Source organism: Paramormyrops kingsleyae, chromosome 13 (assembly GCF_048594095.1).
Source record: "Paramormyrops kingsleyae isolate MSU_618 chromosome 13, PKINGS_0.4, whole genome shotgun sequence".
NCBI lineage: Eukaryota > Metazoa > Chordata > Actinopteri > Osteoglossiformes > Mormyridae > Paramormyrops > Paramormyrops kingsleyae.
The window spans coordinates 32,517,381-32,534,351 of record NC_132809.1 but is presented as its reverse complement, the minus strand read 5'-3'; positions in this window follow the sequence as shown (position 1 = coordinate 32,534,351).

The following is a 16,971-nucleotide window of genomic DNA, read 5'->3' as shown; positions in this document are numbered from 1 at the left end:
GAAAAGACAGAAACTTTGCTTAGAATAAAGAATTACAGGACTTTTAATTTGAATTAATTAATGTATAAGGGTAGCATGGTTGCTTAGTGGTTAGCGTTGTAGCCTTGGAGGGCCAAATCCCTCCTTCTCCATATATGTGGAATAATTCGTCCTGTTCAGGTTCTGCCAGTGTTTATGTAGGTTTCGTATCAGTACCCCTGCAATCTAAAAGCATGCAGATAGCTGAATTGGAGTACCTTAAATGGCTACAGGGTGTGTTAGCGTGTGCTTTGCGATGAAGCAGCATCCCATCTGTGGTGATACCTATCTTGTGTTCTGCGTTTCTGTGTTCCCTGAAGGAGGCTTCAGGGTGTGTGTCTGTGTGTGTGTGTGTCTGTGTGTATATATAGTACTGTTGTCTTATGTTCAGAAAGCTTTCCAGAGCTAAAGAGAACTTCATATCAAAGCAAAATTAGCATGCTTTCATGCCAAAGCAAGAATATTATTGCTCAGGCTAGCTACAATAATATAACGAACCATGCTAAACGGTAACAACCTCTTAAATGAGTCTTTCATTCGCTTGTTTTTTAAACTGTTGACAATGCTTTGAATAAAACGTGCATGTGGCGGTTTAATACGTTTTTGGTGAGATTAGCTACAAATAATTGCAATGTTTATAGCAACGATAATGCAGGCTTTTATAAGTTGTTCAAACAGGACTTTGAAGTCACAAACGCAGCTTTCCTTCAGTAAGCTGACAGCTATGAAATAAGGCATTTTCAAAGTAAGCACTATCCCCGTGTGCTTGTTTATTTATTTCTTTATTTTGTCGATTCATTGTCTCTTTCATCTCCCCCCTCCTGCATTCCCCAGCACAGGCTCTTTCCCAAATACCTTAACCAGAACACTTACCGACAGCTCCCTTCTGTCAAAGACCCGGAGGACAAATGTGGTACTGAAGCATAAATAAAGACTGCCACTAGCTAGTAGGAGTGACTGGCAGTCAACAAAGCACAAGACAGCCAACTGTCACGGTCTGGGCCTCTGCAGGGCTCATGGGTTTTATCGCACCGGGGGCTGGCTAATTCACCAACCGGGGGGGCTCTGCAGACAAGCCTGCCTCTTTTTCTTCAGATTTATAATCAGGGAGAAAGAAGGGCAGGTCCTTAGGACAACAACACTTCTCTCTTCTAACATATGTCTGTCTCTATATCTAGTTCACCAGGCTATGGTGCGAATGCCCTTTCAATTAAGAATGTGAGCGATAGGCTGATAAACAGACACCCCCGTCACCTCGGGCAGGGAGGGGGTGGAGAGGTAGGAAAGAAGGCTAGAGAGGTGGGGGGAGTTAAAAATACATTAACACCAGACCTGTGTTCTACCATCATGTCACTTACTCAAGCATCACACCTTACGCCTTCAGCCACCAGAGTAATTCTCTTCTTTGATTCTCGTTTGATTTTTCCCATTCCTATTTCCGTCAGTCCATGAATATTTAACTTCCTTTTGCACATGAAACGTGGTATGATAATACAGTGGATCGCTAATAATCTCACTATTCACCTACATTCTAAAAATTTCCTGCATTCCAAGGCAGACAACCTTTACCATAAAAAACTAACATACAGCATGGTTTCCACTGGTGAACTATGTATGCGAGTAAAGACATGTATTTGGATTTATTGTTTTACAGATTAATGTATTACACTGTTGGCAGTATGAAAATCCATGTCTTAGTCTTTCAAAATCTATCAGCAGGGTAATGCAAATAGCTTTGCCAAAAGTACAAGGCTTTTTTATTCTGCTTAGGCTGCGCAGTATTTTCCACATAAGTCTAGTGTATTTTTTATTTAAGTATCTAAGACAGAACCCGATGTTCAAAATTGTGGCCATTTACTAATTAGCATCTAAGGTTCAAAACACTTTCAGAGAGATTCACTCAAAGTAACATGTTACCCACTGTAAATTTGAATTGGCATTTCTTATCTGAATGATTATTTAATTCAAACTGATCTAATTCAGATTCAGACAGAATATACTCTGAATCCATCCTCTGTTCTTTTTCTGATCAGGGATTCTTTTTAAAATTACATTCCACCAAAGTTTCCTTGTGAGTGCAATTTGGGATATATCTCAACCTGAAAGCTAAACAAGCTAAACGGATATAAGTTTCTGTAGATACACACCAGGAGACTCTTTTTCCCAAAAAGAAAGAGAAAAGGGGATCAATTACAGTTACAAAGAGCTGTTTAATTCCTCCTGCCACGAGAGGAGATGTGTGACAATAGCTGCAGGCGATATGAATGTATTGTGTAAAGACAATGTTGTCTAACAGGCTTCAGTGCGCCATGCGACTGTCTTTTCTCTCCTCTTGCATTTTCCTTTCCCTCAGTTACAGACGGCTTCTCAAGGTCACTCACTGATACTGTATGTGAATTTAAAAAGTAGATAATTAAAGATGATAAAGAGGAACTGTGTGCACGCGTGTCTAGTATGGGGAATTTAGGGTTTTACTTTGTGTGGGAAAATTCTTCATTTTGTCTTTATACAATATGCTGTTTACTAAATGAAGAAATGTATATTTTTTTTGTTGTTAAATGGATCATTATCTACATTGATGTCACTACTATTGCTGCCTTCTAGGATTTATCAGTGTGCAAAACCTAAGAGTCATACGGTCATGTGCAAAAGAAAGTATGCCTTTAAAGTCTAAGATTTTATGTATCTGAGCATAATAAGAACTCATTTGGTCCTTAACAGGTCTTAAACTTAGGTAAATACAACCTCAGATGAACAACATCACCTGACATATTATACTGTGTCATTATTTATTTAAAAAAAACTAAGACATGCAGAAGCAGTGTGTGAAAAATTAAGTACACCCTTACTGCTTCCATAGGAATTAAGACGGTAAGTAGAGCCAGGTGCTGCTAATCAAATGCACTTGATTAATTGATCATCACCAAGTGTGACGACCTCTATAAAGGCACAAGTTTTGGCAGTTTGCTGGTCTGGAGCATTCAGGTGTGTTAACACAATGCCAAGGAGGAAAGATATCAGCAATGATCTTAGAGAAGCAATTGCTGCTGCCCATCAATCTGGGAAGGGTTATAAGGCCATTTGCAAACAATTTGAAGTCCATCATTCTACAGTGAGAAAGATTATACACATTATCACATTATTCACATTAATCTGGAAAACATTATAGACAGTTGCTAATCTACTCAGGAGTGGACGTCCCAGCAAATTCACCCCAAGGTCAGACCGTGTAATGCTCAGAGAAACTGCAAAACACCCAACAGCTGCATCTCATGACTTTACAGGCCTCAGATAGCATGTTAAATGTTAAAGTCCACGACAGTACAATTAGACTGAACAGGTATGGATTGTTTGAAAGGGTTGCCAGGTTTTGGGGTTAGAACCAACATCATTCATATTATATTCTTCCCCCAGTGTTTAACATTGGTTTGAAATTTATACTGAGTTATTAATTAATTACAATTAATTATATACAGTGCACAGTAGGTTGCACTGTTATTCTGTTGTAGCACCTGAAGGATTAGGGTTTGAATCCCACTCTGTATGGAACTGATAAAGAAGCAGTTATGTTCTTTTACTGGTCGTGTTTTATACTTTCTTGTGTCACCATATTATAGAGTAAATATATTACTAGGTTTAGAGTGAAGTGTTCACTCTCAAAATGTAGGATCAGTGTCTGTCAACTCGGTCCTCGGCGACACCCAGATGGTCCTCATGTTAGCTCCCACCCAGCTCCCAGCCAGACAGTCCACATTTCTGCCCATTTTTGTCGCATTTTGAGCAAAAATGTGGACTGTCTGGGGGTTAGGGTTAGGGTTAAGACCAGATTGAGAAACACTGTTCTAGATACTTCCAGGGTTTTGGGTCGAGTTCCTCCTCATGTCTAACTGGGAACTCTGGCTTCCGCTTTAAGTTCAAAGACTTGGAGATTAGATGGAATGGTGTCCCTGAATTGCTCAAAATGCATGATTATATGCAGCCTGTGATGGCCAGTATGGTCCTCTACCTCTGCCTGCTCCTCTGCTGCTTGAGATAATCTCCTGGTCCAGGCCAGTGTGATCCTATACCGCATAAATAGCTGGAAGATGGATGGATGGATGGATGGATGGGCTGTTTGCTCTTCTTTGCTCTGAAAGCCAGTTAATACTGGATTGTACAGAGATTACAAGGACGTTGCCTGCAGATGTGGCATGTTCTGCAGAGGTGTTTGCCTGACAAGGTTTAGAAATAACATAGCTACTCTACAAAGCATGTAACAACAAACATTGCACTAACTGTGTTATATCAGAAGAAGTTACATTGCATCAAAGGGATCATTGCTTATTACCTGTGTTCCTATAAGTTTGTGTATATACTGATTAGCAGTTTTTCTATATAACTTTCTGTGTTACAATAGCAACTTCATAGTAATAATTCACAACCCTCTCGAAGTCCAGTCGACTTTCATTTACATGCAAAGGTAACATTTGGCTTTAGAATGGAACAGAATAAAGGTCTCATGATTTTATTAGGAACTGGTGTCTCCAGATCTCATCATCGAGATATATAGGTTAATGTCTTTGTGGCATTTTACCAAAAGGCCACACTGAATAGTGCTACCCAGGCTATAAATAATTGAAGCCGACTTCAGAGTTTCTTAAACGGCTTCCCCTCAACATAAAATGTTTAAATCCGACGCCAGGAAAGGGTTTGTACCTATTTACCAACTGACGATGTTCTTACACATGCTAATGTTATGCATTTAAGTTGGCATTTTTTTTTCTCTTTTCCTGGGAATCTTTTGAAAAGCTTGCCCATAGTGCTTATTTAATTGAATGCTTCTGCATGCAAACTGTCATGGTAGAAGTATCCATCCATCAAAACATCACACGCTGAGACATCTCCCATTTGGGTGTGTTCAAGGAGCGTGGGGAATATTTCATCTCTGACCTTTTCCTGGAAAAACCACGGTCTGGGTGTGATGATGTTTGGTCATTCACAAAATCAGTTGCCAGTGATAGGCTACAGCACCTGAGTCGGAGCTCTGTGGAAGACTTTGGCAATCCCAGCTCACCCTGTGCTCCGAAATTTCTATTTTTCTGGACAGACCATTGTAATCTGTCCCATCTGTTTCTCTCAGGTTAAATAAGCCCACTAAGTGTGTGTCCTGCGCTTCACAACAGAGGTAAATGAGATTGGCGATAGTGGCCCCAGAGTATGAGCAGTGCATTATGCATCTTATTAATGGCCAGCTTCATGCATTAAACATTATGTTTCAAACTATTCATGTGTACTTACTAAAGGTCTGTGTATAGTGGTCATACCATATGTGTACCATTGTAAAATCCACGTGTCTTTAGAACAGTTAAGATGCATAATGTCTTCAGATGACCTTCATATTGGTGTAAAATTCTCTCTCTTAAACTGTCAGCTTAGCCATTTCAAAGCAGCTCCTAAAGTTGCCACAGTATTTGTAAAAAGTATCCAATATACCTGTGTCTTTATTGACTCAACAGTAGGATACCATGTTTGGTTAATCAATACCTAATTATGTTAATTAAATGAGCTTTTGGTGAAATTTAATGAATTCATGGAACGGCTGAGGTGCCTCTGAAGAGAGGTTTGGGGCCCAAAGTCTTGTTGTTCTAACCATCAAACAAGAGAGTCAAATTTGATGTTAGCTGGATTTACCCTCTATACACTTCAAGACACCTTGTAGGAAAATGCACAAATTAAATAAACTAAAAGATAGTGTACATTTACTAACAGTATGTATGCCAGCATTTTGCATGAACACCTTCATAAACTCTATGTATGTCAGATATTTTTTGCACAAATCCGGTTTTACGCATGTAAATCTTATGCAAGTTGTTGGCTGCCTGTATACGTTTAATAAAAAAATATTAATATAATAATTATGGTAATTCTATAATAAAATATAATAAAACACCATATTCCTATTCTCTGTAATGCATGTAGGGAGAATGTTAAGGAAATGTAGAGGATTATTCCTGCTGAAGGAGATGAGTGACACCCAGCATTACCCTCCAGATCAGTGTGTCACCTCACATTTGTGAGGCTGATGTCTCTCATGATGACCTACCATCGTACCGACGCCATGGACCCAAAGGCCGGGCTGCGCGACCAGCCGGCTCATCCATCGCATTGAGCCGCTTCTCCTGAGTCAAGCTCGCCTTTTGTAGCTCTCAGAGAGGCCGTTTGGGGGCGGTTGAAACTTTGAGTTTGTATTAAATAGCATATGTTCAGGCAAATTATGATAATATATGGCAATTTTACAATATGTAATGTAATCGTTGTTTGTACCTAGATGCATAAAGCAAGGGTGGGGTAGCCAATCCAGGCTGTTCAATACGTCACTCTTCATTTTCACTAGCTGTGGACTTTAGACAGCCATAATAGTCATTTTAAACAACTGCCCATCTTAATTAGACTTAATTAACACGTGAATCTACTACTCTGGAAATAGGTCACTCATGGTTATGTACTGACAAGTTGCAGTGGGGCTTTTTTTTTCTTATTCCATTATCTTTCTGCTTTATCGATTATAAATAAGAAATGTTTTTACAGAAGAAAGCGTAATCCAGAACTTAAACTTAAGCATTGAAACAGGGATACAGTCAACAGTGCTTATTTATAAAGCTTCCTGAATATTTTTGATTTTTTAATTAAAAAATAAACCCACGCTTATTTCAACTATACAGTATATGCTCATCTGTAAATTAAAACATTCTGTCAAATTGTTTATATCAATATAATTAACTGTAATTTTTATCGTGGCTAATATTTCTGTTTTATATAGATTATAGTCACAGTACTAATCAAACATTTGAACATACTTGTTCTATATAGGATGAAGTTTTTCTTTATTTTTACCATTTTCTATGTTTTACAATAATAGTGAAGACATCAAAACTATGAAACAGCACATATGGCATTATGCAGCGACCAGAAAATACTGCCTTATATTTGAATTCTTCTGTAGCCATTTTTCCTCGCCTAGATGTCAGTCCTGCATGCTGTTGGCCTTCTCACGAGCGGCTGTGAGGCGGCCACTTGGGAAACTGCCAGAAGTTTTGCCGGAGTTCCCACGTACACAGTCTCCCTGTTGGATGCTTACTGGGTTTAGACTGGGTGACTTCAGAACTCTCCATTGCCAGATAACTGTTCCAGGGCCTGGAGATGTGTTTTATGTATATTGGTACAGTAGGTGTGTCCAGACGTTTGAATGCTATTGGATACTACAGTATTATAAGAACGAAAATAAAAGTTTAACATGCATGTGCCTCTAAAATAGTACATATTTAATACCTTTTTTAATCATTTTATTGGTAATGCATGTGATGCTTGGTTCATTAATGGTAAAGAAAAGATTATAAGTTAATGTAATACAAAATGCATGGTGGTCAAAATAAATCAACAAAAATGTCAAAATATTTAATTGTACTTATGCTGCAGATTAAAAGTGCTGTCTTCACAAGGAGGAGGAGAGTGAGCAGAGAAGGTGCCAGAATCGAACATATGATTTGCGAGAGGCTGATCTCCAGTGCTTGAAGGGGGGGCCGGTCGAATCTAGTGACACGACAGCGTCGTCCTGCAAACACGGCAGACAACTCCATGTACGAATCATACCACGCCACCCAGTTGAGCAAGCGACCCCCACACCCAGAAACTTATTTGTTTTGACAAGCAGTTCATCTATAGCCTTCCGCGGCCCCATCCTTTCATTTGCATCCTCGTTAGTGTGATGCGATCTTACAAAGTGGAACAGGGAAGCGTTCACCACATTGTAGAATCACTGAACTCAGCTGGGGCCTGACAGTCCAACAGTCTCAGGCAAACATCTGCTCCATGAGATCCACGACTGGCACTTTCACAGAGTCCAACTGAATGGCAAATAGTGACATTGCCCCAGAAATCACTGCATCGAACCCCCCCCCCCCCCCCCCGTGCATAGCACTCAGATGGCCTCCACTAATTAAAGCTAGTAATTGCAGTATGTGTGTGTGTGTGTGTGTTGGTGCGCATGTGATATGTTTACCTGACAGTGTGTGTGTGCGTCTGTGTGTGTCTGTGTATATTGCTGGAATTTGTACCATGCAAGAGTGCCGAGATCTAGACGCAGAGGTTGACCTAGAGCATCTCAAAATCAATATTTGTGTTGAGCTTTCTCAGACGGCTTTATATATGGTGCTCAAATTGCATACTGTGTAGAATATATTAGGGGGGTGGCACTGTTGCCCCAGACCTCCATGCCTGATGATTCAAATCCCGCCCCTGTTCTCTGTGTGCTGAGCTTCCATGCTTACAGGTGTCTTTGGGGTACTCTGTTATACTCTGCTATACTCCTGCTCTCCAAAGAAATGTGGTTCTGATAATCTCTAAATCGGCCAAAGTACGGCTTGTGTGACTGAATGCATGTGTGTGCCCATCTAGGGTGTACACCAATCCTATGCCCTGTGCTTCAAGTGCCCCCCCAAACCAGGATAAGCAGCTAGAACATGCATGAATAGATGGTGTATTATTTATAAGTACACCTTGAACCAAATGCTCTTTGCTACTAAGATGATACAAATGCTTCATAAAGCATGTTACCTTAATCTGTAGCCAAATTAGGTCAGATGAATTCGATACATTGGATCTGTTTTATTGCCTGACATTGATTTTTATATCATACTTCTTTACAAGGTTCATTTACATTACAGGGAGTTAATGAAATGTATCCTGCGAACACAGCAGCTAATTCATGTACTGGGTGAGATTGTTTGGTCTCATTCATACTTTGACGTCACATTCATTTGAAGTGACCATGTAACTGAATGATGGAATATTTGAATTGTTTATGAAAAGGATTCAATAATAATGCCCATTTTATCCAAAAGTTAGGCTGATGGAACACATAACTCACCAAATCATTAGGGCAACGTGTTGTAAGTTTAGTAGAAATAATAAGTGCTTTATTTCAAACATTGTCAGGGTGAAAGAATCAGCGTATACACGATAAATATTATTGTGAAAATTGCAATGTAGCCAACCAGTTTTTTGATGCAACACAGCAGAACCATGCAGTGATTGAATTAAACTTAGGCAACTTCGAAGCACATCTGTCCAGAAACATCCTCTCCAGTTCATGACTGACCTCGACTGCAGGAAGGCCGCTGAGACCTGTGCAAACGTAAACAGGTAAGAACCACTGATACCCTGAAACTGCAGCCACAAGAGCGAAGCCTCCACATGGTCACCAAATGCACCGTGCTGGACAGGAAAGGGCAAACGGTGACTTTCTTAACAACTACCGATTTACAGGTACATTCTTAGCCGGTACATTAATCCAAAGCAATTTACAATTTATACAGTTTGATACAGCTGTATATTTTAAAGAAATTCAGGTTAAGTACCTTGCTTAAGGGTACCACTACAGGTTACTCTAGGGACCCTAACCACTATACTACCTCCTACCCACATTGGTCACAAAACCAAGTGGGTAAATGAACCTCAAATCCCCTCCCCCCACTCAACTCTCACCTTGCTCTTGAGGTTGAACACAGATTTATATCTCCAGCAAAGCCAGAATGGATGAATGAGTTTGCTTTGAACATTGACCATACTAGTTTTTAGCATATGCTAAGGATTACGGTTCCCCACACTCAGGGGTTACAAGTCAACTAGCCAAATCTATTTTCTTTTGATAATATCATTTTCGAGGACATGTACCCTCCTGTGTATATAATCTCAATATATGTCAACAATAGTTTTATCACCAGGTATTATGTCTTCATCTTTAGGATCGAGATGTTTATCATCTGGGTCTTTTGCAGGTTTGTTTATTTTTCCATTGCTGTATCATGTTGTACTGTTGGGTAACAGGCTAACGACATATCAAATGGAATTTATTATGCTATTCATTAGCAAAAACTGCTGAAAGCAGTTTGTTCACGCTCCATTTTGGCTCCAAGACAAGCCGGTTATTTAAGTTTTTATGCACTGACATACACAGCAACTACTAAATTAATTAGAAGGGACATTTAGCAAATTTTGCACATTTATATTAACTGTTAATCTGATGTTAAAACATTCACACATCGTACTGTGTGCTGTTTGCATGTTACATGTTAACGATTACACTCATATCACTGTATTAAAATAAAAAAAATGAAAAAATATAGAGAAAGTTCCCGAAAGTTCCCATGCTGTCACATGACTTTCAGTGAGGTAACAGATTGATAGCTGATGATTTGCCAGCTTAACAGCTGGTTCTGCGTTAATTAGTGTCACTCAAAATAAATAATAAATTAAAAACACATAATGATTAATATGCAAATGGATTCTGTTTGTGGCCCTGTGTTTCACACAGCCTTTTCCCTGACTAATGCTGAAGTCACAGCGAAGAAGCAGCCAGATAAAGTTGGCAAACCATAAAAACTTGTAAGATCCGAAGACAACAACAGATCGCTTTGGAAATGACGTCCATATTTCATTATTCACCCATTCATGTCACAGAAATATGGAGCTCTGGAAAACTGAAGAAAACAAGAAAATATTTGGATGGTTTTCCATAGTTATCGCATTAATTATTACTATATGCAGTTACCATGTTATCAAATAATACATATTCATTTTATTGTTTTAGCAAATCCTGATCAATTGTGTACGTTCTGTCCACTGAGATACTCGTACATTTACCAACCAAAAGGCTCATAAGTACATTGATTTCTACTCTATCAGTTCCACCTTGAATTGCAGGGAAATCTATTAATTTCTGTGAAGCTGGTATAGATCCTGACGACCGAACATCCTTCTCTTGGGGATGGACTTTTTCATGTTACTAATAAGAGCAACTGGAGGGATCCTAAGTTGCACTCTACAGAGCATATAGATGGCAAAGCCTTCTTCAGCTTGGAGTTAAAATACGTCGGACCATCCAAGTGTCAGGAGAAATGAAAGTACAGCAACAAGAGAGGTTTCAGAAATGAAAAATCAGAGGTGAATGTGCAAATAAGAAGCACTGAAATAGCACAATAGCATGTACCATGCCATATTATTCTACCCAAGTATCAATCAGAAGAAAACAAATGATTTATCCGTTATGTTAATGATTGTCAAAAACAAAGATTGCATTGAATCAACATTCAGAATCAGCACTGTAAATGTGAAACTAAAACATGAAATTATATTAAAATGTGCTACATCTTTTTTTAAAATAATGTTTTAATAAGACTAAGAATGAGTTTGTATGGACTTAGGTCAACATGTATGTTAAATCGGGCCAATTCATATATTTTGTTTTGAAGGCATATTACTAGGTATATTATTCATACTGAATATCTGTTCAAAGAAAATAACTAAAATATTTAAATAATTCACTGTATTGTTATGCTATATGTCGCTGTTAATTGCAAAACACAGGTCTGCTTATTGCCATTTAAAATATTACATTTTCGACAAGCTAGAGCTGCCTGCATAGAACAAAATTACTATATGCAGTTACAGAACGAGAGACCATGAGTCTTTTAGCATATAAATAAACCAATTCATCACTTGCTTTTCTACAAGAGTAAACACTAATTTTCCTCACTGTGGCCCTGTAAAATGGCTGAGAGTCTTACTCCTTAAAGTCTTGGCAGAGCCCGGTGTGGCCAGTTGACTCTGCCCTCTCTCACTGTACCCAGGCTAATAAACACCTTCCGTCAAAAGGGCTGTCAGTCCATTCTCTGCTTGTTTGGGTGGATGCGGACGGGAGCCGGAGCTCTGCGTGCTCATTGCCGCCCTGCTCTGTGATCGGCCTCGATTGCTACTATCGATTTCTATCCTTTGTGCACTCTGTCAAAAAAAGCAAACATTGGACCCTATAAAGCCTCTCCACCTTCTGAAGGTATTTAAATGGAGCTTCTAACTCTGGGGCCATATTGTATATGAGTGTGGAAAGTGCAGTGCCGAAATAGTTAGAATAGTTCTCAAATAGAATCCTCTTCAGACAATTTGTTATCAGTTTTGTTCTGTTTTTATACATTCGCCGCTTCATAAACAGCTATCGGCTGTGTAGTTTGTTTTGTGTCAATATAATTATCACGTTACGTAAATAATGATGGCACCTATGTCTCTTTCACGTAAATAATGATGCCACCTATGTCTCTTTTACAAGATTGTGGTTCCTTAGCGAGTTGCATAATTGAAAGCAGACACTCATAAGTAGCTTAACGTGGCACTGATGTCATCTGAAAAGACTCAGGCAACGTGTTGCCTGAAAAGGTGATGAGCGTAGATGGAAAATGAGAAAGTTCTGCCCACATTACGCACATATTAATTTCGTGCCCCTTTAAATGCGAGCGAGTCAGTCGGCACATGTTGTGCATTGCATCCTGGGACATCTGTGCTGGGGGAAGGGACGCACTGTCCAAAGACTCAGCACCTCTCTCTTTCTCCTGACACAGAGGAAATATTATGCAGCCACTGGTTCCTATTGAATCCGCGTGATTCATTGCCCAATTTTAAACTGCCAAGCTGCTAAATTGCATCAGGACTGCCAAAATTCATTCTGCGACTACGAAGGAGATATGAAAAATTAAATGTCATCTTGGTACAGTGGGAAACTTTTACCTTTCAGAGAGCAGAATATGCTACATTCTGTAATGATGGATGATTGCCCTGGGCTATACTTAACCTACTTAGTAATGTCATGTAGTATAGAACATGTTTACTTTTAAAAAATGGCAGGAAGACATAAACTTTACCAGAGGCTGACATCAACACACTTCGGCCCCCCAAATGAAGTGACTTTTTATGTTGATCCACATATGTATAATTTACTTTTTTTCATGGAATTCGCTAGGTCAGTATGTTATGGAGTATATGGCAGAGATGTGGAATATTTCATGGAGAAGTGCTGCTTCTTTTTCTGTAGAGGGCCGCGGGTGTTGGATGCAAGCGTCGCGGCGGAAGATACATGAACTCGGACGCAGCCGAACTGCGACAGGCCACTGCCACAGGGGTACTGGGTGTGGCGTCATACGGCCTTCCAGAATGCAGCACACATCTAGACCTGCTGTCATGTGACAAGAAAAAAAAAATGTCACATGTGCATAATGACTTCATTTGCAGAGTTGCTACAGTGCTTCCATCGATTATGACAGTGCTCCTCCAGGCATTGTTATAACCTAAAACAATAAACAATCGAAACGTTTCACGACTCTGTGCCTCCTTGGGGCAAATAGGAGTCATAACGCCGTAAAGCTGTGTCACTTCCCAGTCACCCGCACGCAATCCAAAAAATGCGTCACCTTCCGTGTTGCCAGCTCCTTTCCTCCCGCGCCGAGCCTCAGTACTGCTATGTTTATCATTATCAATATCATTTGTATTAATCAGCAGAATAAATGACTGCTTTGGCGATCTGAATGCCTCATTTAGAGAAATGTCGCTCCCGTGTCATTGTTATAAATTACCGCCAACAGTCTGCATCACCTGAGGCGGCTTTCTTCACTTTCTCATACACGTACTTATTTATTTATTTTTGTCCGTCGGATGATGATGCTATCATCTCTACCAGTGTTCTCAGGAGGTAATTTCTATGCCACGATGCCCTGATAGAAAGAGGGGTGGCTCTTTTTCCTGCATGTGTACACATATGTACCCAGGCAAAAAATAAAAGATTATTATTTCCCTTCCTAATCTCCATATGATTTAATTATTCAGTCATATAAACTACAATCATGCTTTATTAAAAATTCTTACAAATTCCCATTGGGTCAGCAGATGCGAAATAATGTATTGCCTGCTTGTTCTTGTTTCTTATGTTTTAAATTTGAATCATTGATTTTGTTTGTAGCGTGTGGGAAACGACGTTACTGGATGTAGCTGGGATTGTCATTGTCATGTACACTTCATGGAGCACTGGATCTGGCTTTTATTTACATATGTTTATGGGGTTTTTCATTCTATTCCATTCGCAGATCATTGTTCTTGCAAAGGGTTATTATTATTATTTATCATCTGTGTAGTTTCAGGGACACAAAAATGAAACTTTCTCATTTCATGTTTACATGTTTGGAAATAGTATCACATAGATTCTGAAACCAGAGGACATGCAAATAAAATAATTCATGATAACATCTAGAACGATCCTATATTTTTGATGCACATGGTGAATTATCACCTCATAGTTATGGTTGGTTTGTAAGTCATTAGCAGTATGTGCAGCGTGAAGCTGCTTAGTGTGAACTCAAGCCAATGTCTTCTCCATACTTTGGAGAACCAGTCTGCTGCGTTTTATTTTACCACCCCCCACCCCCCACCCCCCCCTTTAAAACTGAGCAATGACTGGCTACTTTAGCAATTAAAATCCAGGGCAAAGACACGGTGCCTTCGTTTGGCTGTGAGACTGCACCATTCATCATCTCAGCTGCCATAAAATAGCACAAGATGGAATCTTTGATTTTAGCTTTAGAAGAACATAAATCAAAATCTAAACCGCGCCCTGTCAGAGGAATCACCGGAATTATCCATTTGAGAGGTAGAGGGCTGCAAGTGCACGGCAGATGTCTTCCCCCTCGATGTCCACACACACCCCCCCCCCATTCTCCGGCTGTAACCTGGTTTCTCACCACAATCAGACTTTTACCCATAGTGACCCAAAATGCCCATGAAGAGCCTCAGTTGCTCACTGTAATTGTATTTTCCAGTATAGCTTCAAACAGAGGACTGGGCGGATTCGGGGCACCGCAGGTGGCATCCCCCTGTCCCTGCCAGGCTTGGATTGGCCATCTGGCACGCGGAGCATTTTCTTGGGGGCTGATGGGTTAGTGGGCTGGCAAAACTTATCGTGTGCCCTCCCCATTCTTGGCAAAATTCATCGAAGGGGACTCCTCCCCCTGCTCGGCAAAATGACTCATGGGCCCTCACGACCCCCGACTTCACAAAATTAATTGTGGGGGACCCTGAAGTCCAGGGCTGATTTTTAATCCCAGTCAAGCCCTGCTCTCTGCCAATCGTTAGGCCACAGAACCCTCCTCATCACCATGAATATTGTTACGTGTTCTGGGGGAGATGTATCGACACACAGCAGAGCAGAGAAGATTATGAAGAGTGTGAAGAGTGAAAAGAGCAGCCGTTGGATGATGAGATGCGCTGATGAGGGTGACCTGAGACGATCTTCCTAAGACGATCTTCCTGAGACGACCTTCCTGAGACGATCTTCCTGAGACGACCTTCCTGAGACGATCTTCCTGAGACGATCTTCCTGAGTCTCCCACTGGAGGATCTTAAAACCTGTGTAAAATGAAAACTGTCCCTTTAAAGCCTGCTTCACTCACACAGCTGATGCTGTGAATCAAACCGTTTTAAAACACCTGCACTGTGAGAAATAGATAAAGCATCATGTGTATTTTTATATTTGAAAAAATTGCACAATGCTCCGTACATGATTCACATTAATCTGTGTACATGATTCAAAACTCTGTAGTCCTAATGCCATAGGAAATACACACTGGCTCTATCATTTATTGTAATAATTATCTTATATTATTACCTGATTTTACTCACAGTGTTTTTTTTTACTGAGAAAACCAAAAAATAATGTGTCTGGGAAAAGAGAGGAAATCCCAGAGTATTGGAGTATATTTAACATCATATTTTTATTACCATCTACAGTATTTAAATTTTAAATATTTCTACCATGAATTTTTTTTCATTTTGTTATTCCTTTTCCGAAGCTGTAATGAAAGTGAACTTATCAAGTGACAGGATATGATTCTGGGATAATGCAAAAATAAACAGGTGTAGCGCTGTTCTCAGGTACTGATATTTATATCTGATCAGCCAATTAGCTGGAGGGTAATCAGAACTACTTGGGGGTATTTGGGGGCTGGTTGTCCTCAGTAATGGCAGTGATGTGCAGGTTGTGATGTGCAGGCAGTGATGTGCAGTCCCTCCTCCAGGCCGGTGACTGGCAGCGCTAAGCTTGGCTGGGAAGTGGGGCTCTTCGGACAGGCTTTCCTCTCTAAAGTCAAGGTCGCTGTTCTTTTGATTAGTCAAGCTTTGCGGACAAACCTCTCAGTAACATCTGGGCACCCGCTTACTTGTACTCCTTCACGCGACTGTGATTAATTCACAATTAATAATCAAAATTACAATTTATAAATCCCAGCCATAAATCCCACTGTGGTGTTAGGGAAGAGAAGAGAAGGTAAATCCTACTTTCCTTGTTGCTGTTGTTTTTGTTGTTGTTGCTTCCAAACAGAGCCCCAGTGCCGCCGGCCCGGCCCATTACCGGCACCTTGCTCTGAAAGCACGCCTCCCAATAACGGCACCTTTTCGCCCAGCCATTGATCAAGCAGCGGCACACTGTCACCGGATCACAGCTGGCCGGCGAACCGCCTGACCCGCCCCCCGCTCACCACACAGCCCCCTTCCCTGTTCCTCAGTCCTGCCTCTCTGATCGGCTCAGGGAGGACTCCGTAAGTGGGGTCACGGGGCTCATGTAGCAATCCATCTAAATAGCACCACGGCAACGGTTAATAAATCATTCATTTATCGTTTAATCCATCGGCCCGTTCCCCACGACTGCAGGAAAAACAACATGCTCGCGCAGTGGTGCTACTGCGAGCCGTTTGCCACTGAGCGGCGTCGCCATGGAGGGTTTGGCGGCGGGAATTAGAGATAATAAACATAACGGGCATCCAAACACGCATTCGTCATCGTGTGTGAAAGTCAGGGTGTGTGTTCATCTCTAGATTTACATGTAAGCATTATGGAGGTTAGTGTAAACATCTGAACTAACTTGCGATTGTAGTTATTAGGGATATTTAATGCTAGTCTATAGAAGTTTCCCAATCCAGTCCTTGGGGACCCACAGAGGGTCCACGTTTTCGCCCCCCCGCCCCCTAACTTCCTGCCAGACAGTCCACAACGAGGACCGAATTAGGAAACACTGTTGTACATTAATGATTACCTCCTTTGCCGTAG